The sequence below is a fragment of the Dreissena polymorpha genome, chromosome 4 (assembly GCF_020536995.1).
Source record: "Dreissena polymorpha isolate Duluth1 chromosome 4, UMN_Dpol_1.0, whole genome shotgun sequence".
Classification (NCBI taxonomy): Eukaryota; Metazoa; Mollusca; class Bivalvia; order Myida; family Dreissenidae; genus Dreissena; species Dreissena polymorpha.
The window spans coordinates 57132738-57143206 of NC_068358.1; positions in this window are offsets into that span (position 1 = coordinate 57132738).

Genomic DNA, 10469 nt, shown 5'->3' on the forward strand with positions numbered 1-10469 from the left:
ATAGTGATTGCAAATTGTCTTTATATTTAGTTTTCATTACCATTTTATCATACTTTCTATGCTTTCAGAACGTCCAAAAAGAGCCATGTTGTTGTTATTTTGTCTAAGTTATCTCTATGAAATAAATAGGATGACAAAAAGTGCACACAAAGTTCGACCCGTGCGTTATAAAACACTCTTTATAAATTTCAATGGCGTGCGTTCTTTTCAAACTTGCGATAAATTTTGAAAAAAAATGAATTGCGTCTTAAATTATGCAATAGCGAACAGCTTCAGTGTCTTCAGCGCTTTGATTGCTAGATGGAGCCATTTAAAAAAATACTTTACAGTTTGGCATACCGTACATCAATACCCATTATATAACATAATAAGAATTTGATTTCATTATAACTGTAACCTCTTTCAAAGTTCATCTTTATAGTCATCTATTTTATTTCTGCATTAAGATTATTTGTGTACCGGAAGGGAATAGTCGACAAAGCGATAGTACGATGGCGACATTGCGACAATGCGAATGTGCGATAATACGATGACGGCATTGCGACAATACGATGGCGACAGTGCGATAGTACGATGGCGACAATGTAACAGTGCGATGACGACAATGCGACAGTGCGACAATACGATTGCGACAGTGCGATAGTACAATGGTGACAATCGATAATACGATAAAAACAGTACGTTGGCTATCGAATAGTCGCCATCGTAATATCGCGTTGTCGCATTGTCGCCATCGTTCTATCACATAGTCGTCATCGTACTATCGCATTGTCGCCATCGTACTATCGCATTGTCGCCCTCTGGATTTTAATGTGTAACCACAATGGTCCTAACGGTATCCCGTAGATATAGCTTTAGCTAGCCGAAGTTGTTGACGCCACACCCTCTCCTTCTTTTGAACTTTGCATGTTCATACCAGACTTGTTTAATACTTCCGTCAAAACAACGGATTAAACGCAACTCTAAAAGACACGAGTTAGAGCTGTACATAAGACCAAATTTTCAACAACTTTAGCTGCATAGGATTAACGCCCATTACGGCAGCAACATACCGTCTCTCTTGTTACTGAAAAACATTTTCTGACTTATAATTATAATTGCAGCCAATTTGTGCAATGCACAAGCTCGCGTACATGTAGAAACACACTCAGCACTGGGGACTCAATTACTAAAGCACTTCAGAAGCCAGGAGTAAACAGAATTGCTGTCTTACCCTGGTAACAACCTGTGAGGTATTCAAAGACAATAAGCAATATAAACGTTGTTGAATACTAAATAATCGCCTATATTTTGTTGTATGCTGGAGGAAATGATGCGGCTTCCGGTTTCCCGAAAACCGGAACTGCGTTGAAATTGCAAATTTGACTTTCATCGTGCTTTTGTTAACGTGAATGGAAACAATAGCAGAAATTTCTACCATCGAAGCGGTTTTCATTTTTACAAAAAACGTGACCAAAAAAGGAAGAGAGAACGAGCTTCCATAGTTTGGCTCTTTCCACCGGGAGCAGCGGCAGCGAAGACCATCAATGTTTTATAAATTGAAAGGCTTGTACAATCACAGCACTGTTGATTGTTAGAATAGGCGGGAATTAGTCAGTAATCCGAGTAGATATAAGTACAATAGGCCATCTGATATATTTTGAAGTGGCTCGGAAAATGGGTATTACGGCTCAAAAATATAATTTTCATGTTTTTGTCAATGTCATTTCTAATTTTTTTTTAAGAAACAAAAACTTAAACCGGCTTCTATCATTTTTATTTTTTGAGATATTAACATAAATATGAAACCACTATTTAGTAAAAAGGCTCGAATTTAACAAATATTTAAAACATGTATCTACAAAAACACTTACGTAAGACACACGCTGGCTATTGAAAAATAAGCAATAACAGCAACATTATGCTTCATTTTTCTGGAGCAAACACAAAACGGGTACTTTCTTTAGCTGTTTGCCTTCATTACACAAACTTGAAATATGTGCTTCATTATTCTGGAACAAACACAGCACGGGTACTTTCTTTAGCTGTTTGCCTTCATTTATGCACAAACTTGAAATATGTGCAATATTGCCACTGCAAATTTAAACATGGTTCCAATTTGTTTTTAAATCACACACACATCTTGTTATATGACTATTAAATAAAAGGACCACAATACACAAGTTTGGTCCTTGGACATTCATGAATCATGTCGCAACTTCATACAAATACAATACTTCCGTTGTAATTTGTATAGTTATGGATTTGAAAATGCCATTTAAATCACATCGATTTACACACTTAAAAGTCAATATTGTCAAATAGAAAATATCAACAGAATGTAATAGCAACAATGTATTCCTGAAACAAAAACAGTGCAATATTGTTCAGAATATAGAATATATTCAATATTCAATATTCAATAACGTGATAAACAATATATCACAGGAAATTTTCTGTAACGTTGAAGATAAACAGCTATGACAAAGTATTATACAGTGATATTAGTATATTCAAATTATTAGTCCAAAAGTTTATCCAGAACACCACAAACCTTTATTCAGATTTAGCTTATCAACAGTCTATTGTGTACACAAAATTCACTTTTCTTAAAATTTGCAAATACATTTTGAAATATGTTTGTTGAAAGTCAATAACAGATCGACATCATTATAAACAAATCAGGCCTCAAAGGAACACTTTTTTGTTCAAATCATGAGTGGTTGTGGAATACGTTTCTAAATTATGTGCACATTCATGCATATTTGCATTAAAAACATCCGTAAAAACAGTTAATTTGTGCAAGTAAGAAAGAATAATATCACATCAATGGTATATCGAGTAAATTTACTCATGATATCATGACTGTTAAATATTGCTGGATTATTCTTCTTACAAATACCTAACTGACGCGTACATAACGGATCAGAAAGCTGGCCATTTACACAGTTTTACCAATCAAGGAAAAGCAAAACAATAAAATTATGAACATGAGCTTTAACCCCAAACAAATGTGCCTCTGTGAACTACTTGCACAAACTAAAATGCGTGCAACATGATATCCAATAATTGAAAGAGGCATAACTACATGCAGTAATTTAACAGGCATGTTTGTCAACTTGTTCTTGCAAATGCTGAGCTAAAGTTATTTGGTGTGTCCAGCCAACATTATTCTGTACTCCATTTGCAAATGAAAGAATTTGAAATGGAACGGATTTTCTCCTTGTATTATTTCAATTCATTAAATTAAACCCATTGTACATTATATGTTTACTCATAGTAATTATTGGCGTCGCACTGAAGTGCGGCGACTAGTATGTAAAACGTTTTTACGCTTATGGGAGAAGTTATTTTACGGATCAATGTATATACTTTTGTTGTCAGAAAATCTTGCATAGTGGTGAGTTTTTGTGTAAATTAGTGTTAATAAGTACTGCATTTGTACCTATTAGATTTACTACAACATTTATTGCCAATAATGCAAAGATAATTCTTTTAATTAAAAACTGATCACATGGACTGGGCAATAATAAAAGATCACAGGGACTGGGCAAATACACGAACCGGTGAAACTTTCTGGTGTTGTATAAAAACAAAACTTCTTTGTTCCACTATCCTAGCAACCACCTAGTTACTAATAAAGGCGCTATAGAGCGCGAAGCGCGACACGTATTATTAATTGTAATAATGAGTCTTGATAAAGGAAGCAGCCGCTTATCAATGAGGAGCACCATCACAGCACCCCAGCCTCATTACTATCAAGTTCTCATACAGGTTTTTTTTTAAGAACCACATATAGAAGGCCCCAGGCCTAACCCGTATCTTGCCAGTGGTATGGACCCTTTCGTATGGACCTTTAACCCCGCTCACTATCCAGCGTTTAAACTTCCGGCTTTACATTTAAACCGACTATTAATATCTTATTAATATCTTAATTAGAAGGTGATTTTTCAAGCGGTTCCGTGGTGTAGTGGTTACAAGCTCGCTTCACATGTGAGAGGACCAAGGTTCGAGCCCCAGTAGAATCAAATTATTTTATTTGTGTTCTATGTTAACTTTTTGTTTTGATGTAGACATTTTAGTTAAAATAAATATGCTGTTTTATTGTAACCATTTTTTGTTTTTATTATGCCCATGAAATATATGTGTTAGAGTGGGAGTGGGGGAAGGGGGGGGGGTTCGTAAACACATTAAAACTTTTACAGTATTTTCATATCAATGAGTACTCAACCCCTAACGTAAATGAGCAACGTTAGAATAAGTTCAGAATCATCTCCCCTTGAAGTTAAGAAAAATATGAAATTACGCTTACAAGATGAGGCAGATTTTTAAAAACCTACACAGTTCTGTTCCATTAATGAAAACTGCACACGGATGCCAGTAAAAAAAGGAAAACAATATAAATAAAATTAACTATGAAATATTTGGGGGTTACAACACAAAATCATAGATAATGGTTATTTGGGGGTTATAACACAGCATCATAGATAATGGTTATTTGGGGGCTATAACACAAAATAATAAATAATGGTTATACCCGTATTTTTTTCTATTTTGTTTAAAATAATCGGCCAATATATTAATATTTACAGTAGTTAAAAATCGTTCCATTTAACTTCATTGAGTGCCTTTTACACCACTGAAATTCCCGACGCCCTTTGATGCTTTGCATCAATACTTATCTTGTTACTTTATATCATCAAACTATTGATAGTTGGAAGGCATATAACAAAAAACTCTATAGCTTAGTTTTATCAGAGCGCAGCAATACAACTTTGAATTTTCTCACATTTGACAGACGCCTGGTAGTGGAAGTGCATTTTAACTGGCTTATTGTTAAATGAACTTGACCTTTTTTTTCTGAAACTCGTCCTTGGCAATTGAATAAGCAATCAGTCGCAATGTGTTTTACTGATTACATACGTGAAACAAAATGTAGTTTTAAACAATTGTTTTCCTTTTGTAAAGTATGTATGACTCTGGCTGTGTCGAAGTTAGCAGACATCGTGAGGTGCACAAGTAGAATTTCCTGTCTTGCGATAAAAGATTGTTTGATTGTATACCCAAATATAAATATTCACTGCCCAATGTCAAAATTCTGATTTCAATAATGTCAGTGACGTTTACAGCTTCATTGCAAGGATTAAAGTATACAGAATCTGACAGACACAACAAAGCCCCTTTTAACAACGTTGCTGTGATTGACAATATGTTCATTGAAAAAAAACAACATTATTTAAGATCATAGTTGTATGTTTGTCAATATAAATTGATCGTGGTTTAAATGAGTGCAGTTTGTTTCGGGTCGGTACATGTTTGCAATAAGCATAAGTTAAGCAATATTGATGTAATTGTCTCTTGAACTGTATTAGCTTAAAAGCAAATTGTAGATGTGTTTTATCAGAAGTTCACATTCTAACATTATAATGGTATCGCGTTGAATCATGAGTAACATACAGGAAATCCCTAGCTTTAAATTATACAGCAATATCAATTTTGTTAGTAAATCAATAAAACAATATCGTTTTATTAGTATTGCGAGGCAGCTTAACACTAGCGCAATTACTAAATACTAAACATTGGTATTGTTTAATATATACCGGTATCTTGCGACATCTGTAACGCCGCAATGTAAATTAAGCTGTTGCAGGCAATGTGACCCAATGCAACAATGGAAACGTTACACGCGACTATTTGACGAAAATTAACAAAAACGGAAATACTCAACAACAGCTGTCTGAATAACAATAGAATATCATTAAATAAAAATGCAATGCTATACTGTTGTACTTGTTGACAATAGCGATGAAAAATTACGTTTATACAAATGGTTGTTTTGTTCTAATATATGTAACTAGAGGATATTGACCTGTTTTGTTTTTACTTGATCTTCGCCATTGTTTACGCGCTTTGTTTTGAGAATACACCGCGATCATACACAATGCGTCAAACCCATACATAAGTTAAAAAACATTATTTACCTTTTGCTATACATAACTGATGTTTAACTTTTCGAGACAGTAACCAGCTGCTGCTATTGATATTGGTCCACGCTTTTTACGTAATTATCATGTGTCATCATATCCATTTTTGACGATGCTGAAACAGCATCGTCTAAGGTATGATAACCATAAAAAAATCACAATGGCGACCTATGAAAAAGACCGAGCCAGTCCGGTTGAGATAACTCGATTTTTCAGTAACTTCCCTTGGGCATACGCCACTGCGTAGGAGATTGCTCGTTGATTCTCCTAGCAGAGTTGTCGTTCGTGTTTCAACAAGCTCAGCTATAAATAGGACAGCATATTCTGGGGAAAAGATTAAATAATAGTTTGAAAACGTTAATTTTAAATCAGTTATATTCAATCTATTATATGTTTATAGATCAATGAAACAACTTTTCAATTTCTGTATTGTATTTGACATTGGTCGAGATTTAGTAAATAAATTGCGAATTAAAACGTGTATTATTAACTTTCAACGCGATCATTAGTGTAAAGAAAACATATTATTTCGAACCTGACATTTGTAAACGTTGTAGCGACTATTGTATATAAACAACATAATAGCATTAACATATTTGTGAAACTCGCTCTTATGCGAGCTTTCTCATTTTGCATATTTAATAAACTTTTCAAACAGAAATTACAGAGCCACGTCAGTGCACATACTATGTTTGATAATTCATTCGTTTGTTGGATATTGTTTGCTGTTATAAACACATATTAGGTCATATCGCGGAGATTTAGTTAACCTTACCATGTGTTCATGGGCGAACTCACGTATTCAAGTGCTCTTACGACTATGTGCTCATGCCTACTTTCGGGAATCATCATGAAATTATTGCCGTACTTAGCGAAAAAACATGTCTACGCTTATTGAATTAGAGAAAAAAATAATCAAAAGAGAAAAAATATATGTTCATGCACATGGGTATGTGAAATAACGTCCGTACACATAGCATCATTAACTTAGGAAAGAAAACAACGAAATATAACGTTTTGTATGATATACAGGCGGGTTACATTCTCGATCAAATATAACACGAAATATCTTAAAGAAGATAATCGACGTGTATTTTCTGTACCACTTATCTTTGAAAACGTTCTGTTACAGTAAAACTTTTGTGGGTTATAACATTACGTTTCAGCATATAAATTCGTGGAATGGATCAAGCTCCCCACGGGTACTACTTCCCCGTACACCCACCAAATTTTTTTCGTACCCATTTTTTTTCCTACATAAATTTTTGCTCGTATCCATTTTTTTTCGCAACCAATTTTTTTCTTACCCCAATTTTTTTCGTAACCAAATCTTTTTTCGTAGTTATTTTTTTGGGCATAATTTTCTTATCCAAAATTTTCGTACCCATTTATTTTCCTACCGAACATTTTCGTACTCACATACACAATTGTGGTGATGTAGATAAACTTAAATAGATGTTTTTATATCAATCCTTTTAAAAAGCATCGTCACACCAGTACTGTCCCCTGTTCCTATGTATTACAACCATTACATATTTAATACAACATTTTAAGCGTTTTCATTGGCTTAGTTTTCGTTTATTGACCAATCGCATTTTGTTATTTTGATGAAATGACGTTGCAACGTCAAATGACGTCACGAATTGTAAACAACATTCGGGATTTATCATAATGTGTGCGTAAATATTTATTTAATTTGCTCATGTAAAAGCATGTGATAAAAAATATCTGACACTCGTTCTCATATCATACCATACTTTATTAAACTCGGCCAGGAAATTCGTTAGTAAGCTCGCCAAAGGCTCGCTTACTAACAAAATTCCTGAACTCGTTTAATAAAGTATGGTATGATATGACAACTCGTGCCAGATCCTATGTATAACTTATATACATATTATGACGAATTACCTAGAATTTAACGGTGTTTTTATTGCAGACAATATGAGGAGCTTGTATTGTACTTTTAACTTATTTATTTTTACTGCAAACAACTTGTGTTAAGTAAATATTTAAAACGGTTCCACAACTTATAAATTATTATCCCCCCGACAGACGATCACTTAAAGATTCTTTTGCGTAAATACTTAACGTGTTATGTGTTTAAAGAGCAGTCTAAATACGCATTGTCTTCAGAATTTAATATTTTATTGAGCCATATTTACAAATATGATGTAAAATGTATTAAACGTAAAAAAAACGGTAGGCACAGGTTATACGATCAGAAAGACAAACCATTATGAAAACAGAACCGAATACTTAAGATCACGGTTTTCGAACTTTGTATCGCTGGATTACTTCTTTTTACAACTGACCACAGCCGCAGAGGTGCGGTATGCTTATTTACTTTTCTCAATAAAACAGCGATATGTACATTCACATTCGTACCCTCTTGTTCATCATTTCTAAATTTACAAAGAATTATTTTTATGGTAGCATTGTAATCTTTTTTTTTTGTTTACAGATATGCCACACAGTTGAAAATAAATTTGCGTAAGCAATATTTTAATATACAATAAGCCACCAGCCATTTTGATCATTTGTGTACAAATCAAACTAATTTTATCGTGAACATGTTTTTTCATCATACAGTATAACACGCCGGGTATTCGGATTCTTACTTTCATAACGGATTTCAGACAAGAAGTTTCAATGGTTGTGTTTTTTGTAAACTTCCGTTTAAATGTAAAGTTAACCCAAACATTAAAACTTACGATTAAAATGTTTAACAAATGTTTAACTAGGTATAAACCGACTATAAGGCATTGTAGCAAAACGGAAGAAAAACTATGAGCATAAGTTTTTTGTTGTTTGTGAATTGAACACACGGGCATCGTTTTCTATATGAATACATTGCATTTCCAATGTATTTTTTAATCTACAAATACTGATGTTTGTGTTTTACTGCCTTTATGCGTCCAAATAAGAAACGAAAATTTCAGAAGTAATTAAAGAATACAAAAAATACTTTACCTTGAGAAACAAACTTTCTAAATGAAGTTTTATGAAGTCCAGTTTTAAACATGATAAATATTATCCATACGATCACAAGAATGAAACACGCAGTTTTCTTTGATTTCTTCATCGCTACGAATCGAAAGCGTATTGACGTAATAGTCACGCAATTCACGGATAAATAATAGCGCAGAGCAAACACATAACTTTAACGTCGGGCCGATATAGGCACTTCATCGGCTCAAGTGTTGGGTACAAGCAGTATACATCCAACATCGGGTCGATATGGGCATGGTTGCTGGCTAATTAAAAAATCGGCCCTTTACACTTTGTCCAGCATTCATGTGTTTTCTTAAACCGTATTAGAAGAATTCAAGCGGCATGTTTTTGAGAGATGGAGTGTAGGAAATCTGTCAGAAATAGTTTGACAAATGTTTATTCGTTAAAAATTTAATAGTAACATATAAAAAGAGAATTAATACGTCTCAATAAAAATAGTGCTGCACCTGTGTAACGTTTGCCACTTGCAAAATGATTCACCGGAGCCTTCTGAATAAGACTGATTGTCCGAGGTTTTTAATTGAACTGATTGGCGTTTACATTCGACTAATAATACTAATATAAAACTATGAAAAATGAGCTAATATTGGTTAATGCATGTTTCGATTTATAATTATCATACATGTCAATTTCCTCCAGGATAATTGCATTATTATTATTCTTATTTATAATATTACGCAATTATTTATTTATTATCACGATTTTTTTTCTCTTAAAGCAAAATGTATATACGACGAATTTTTTTATTGGTAATAGAATCTTCATATGATGTCATCCTTAATGAAGCTCTTAACGCTTAAAATAGTCCGAATGCGTATGGACGTATCAGATTAATAACAAGATAAGTATTGATGCAAAGCATCAAAGGGCGTCGGGAATTTCAGTGTAAAAGGCACTCAATGAATTTACATGTAACGATTTTTTTCTACTGTAAATATTAATATATTGGCCGATTATTTTAAACAAAATAGAAAAAGATACTGGTATAACCATTATCTATGATTTTGTGTTATAACCCCCAAATAACCATTATTTATGATGTTGTGCAATAACCCCCAAATAACCATTATCTATGATTTTGTGTTGTAACTCACAAATATTTCATAGTTAATTTTATTTACATTGGTTTCCTTTTTTACTGGTATCCGTGTGCAGTTTTCATTAATGGAACAGAACTGTGTAGGTTTTAAAAAATCTGCTTCATCTTGTAAGCGTTATTTCATATTTTTCTCAACTTCAAGGGGAGATGATTCTGAACTTATTCTTACGTTGCTCATTTACGATAGGGGTTGAGTACTCGTTGATATAAAACAATGTAAAAATTTGGAAAAAAAATGAATGAAAACTGAAAATTGTATAAAGAAGCTAAATTTCACAATACTTTGAAATTCAGTAAAAGATCATAATAGATTTATTGCCCCGATATTCATCATTTTCAATAGGGTTCGAGTAATACTGATATAAAAACACTTAACAAGTTTGGAAAGTTTCAGA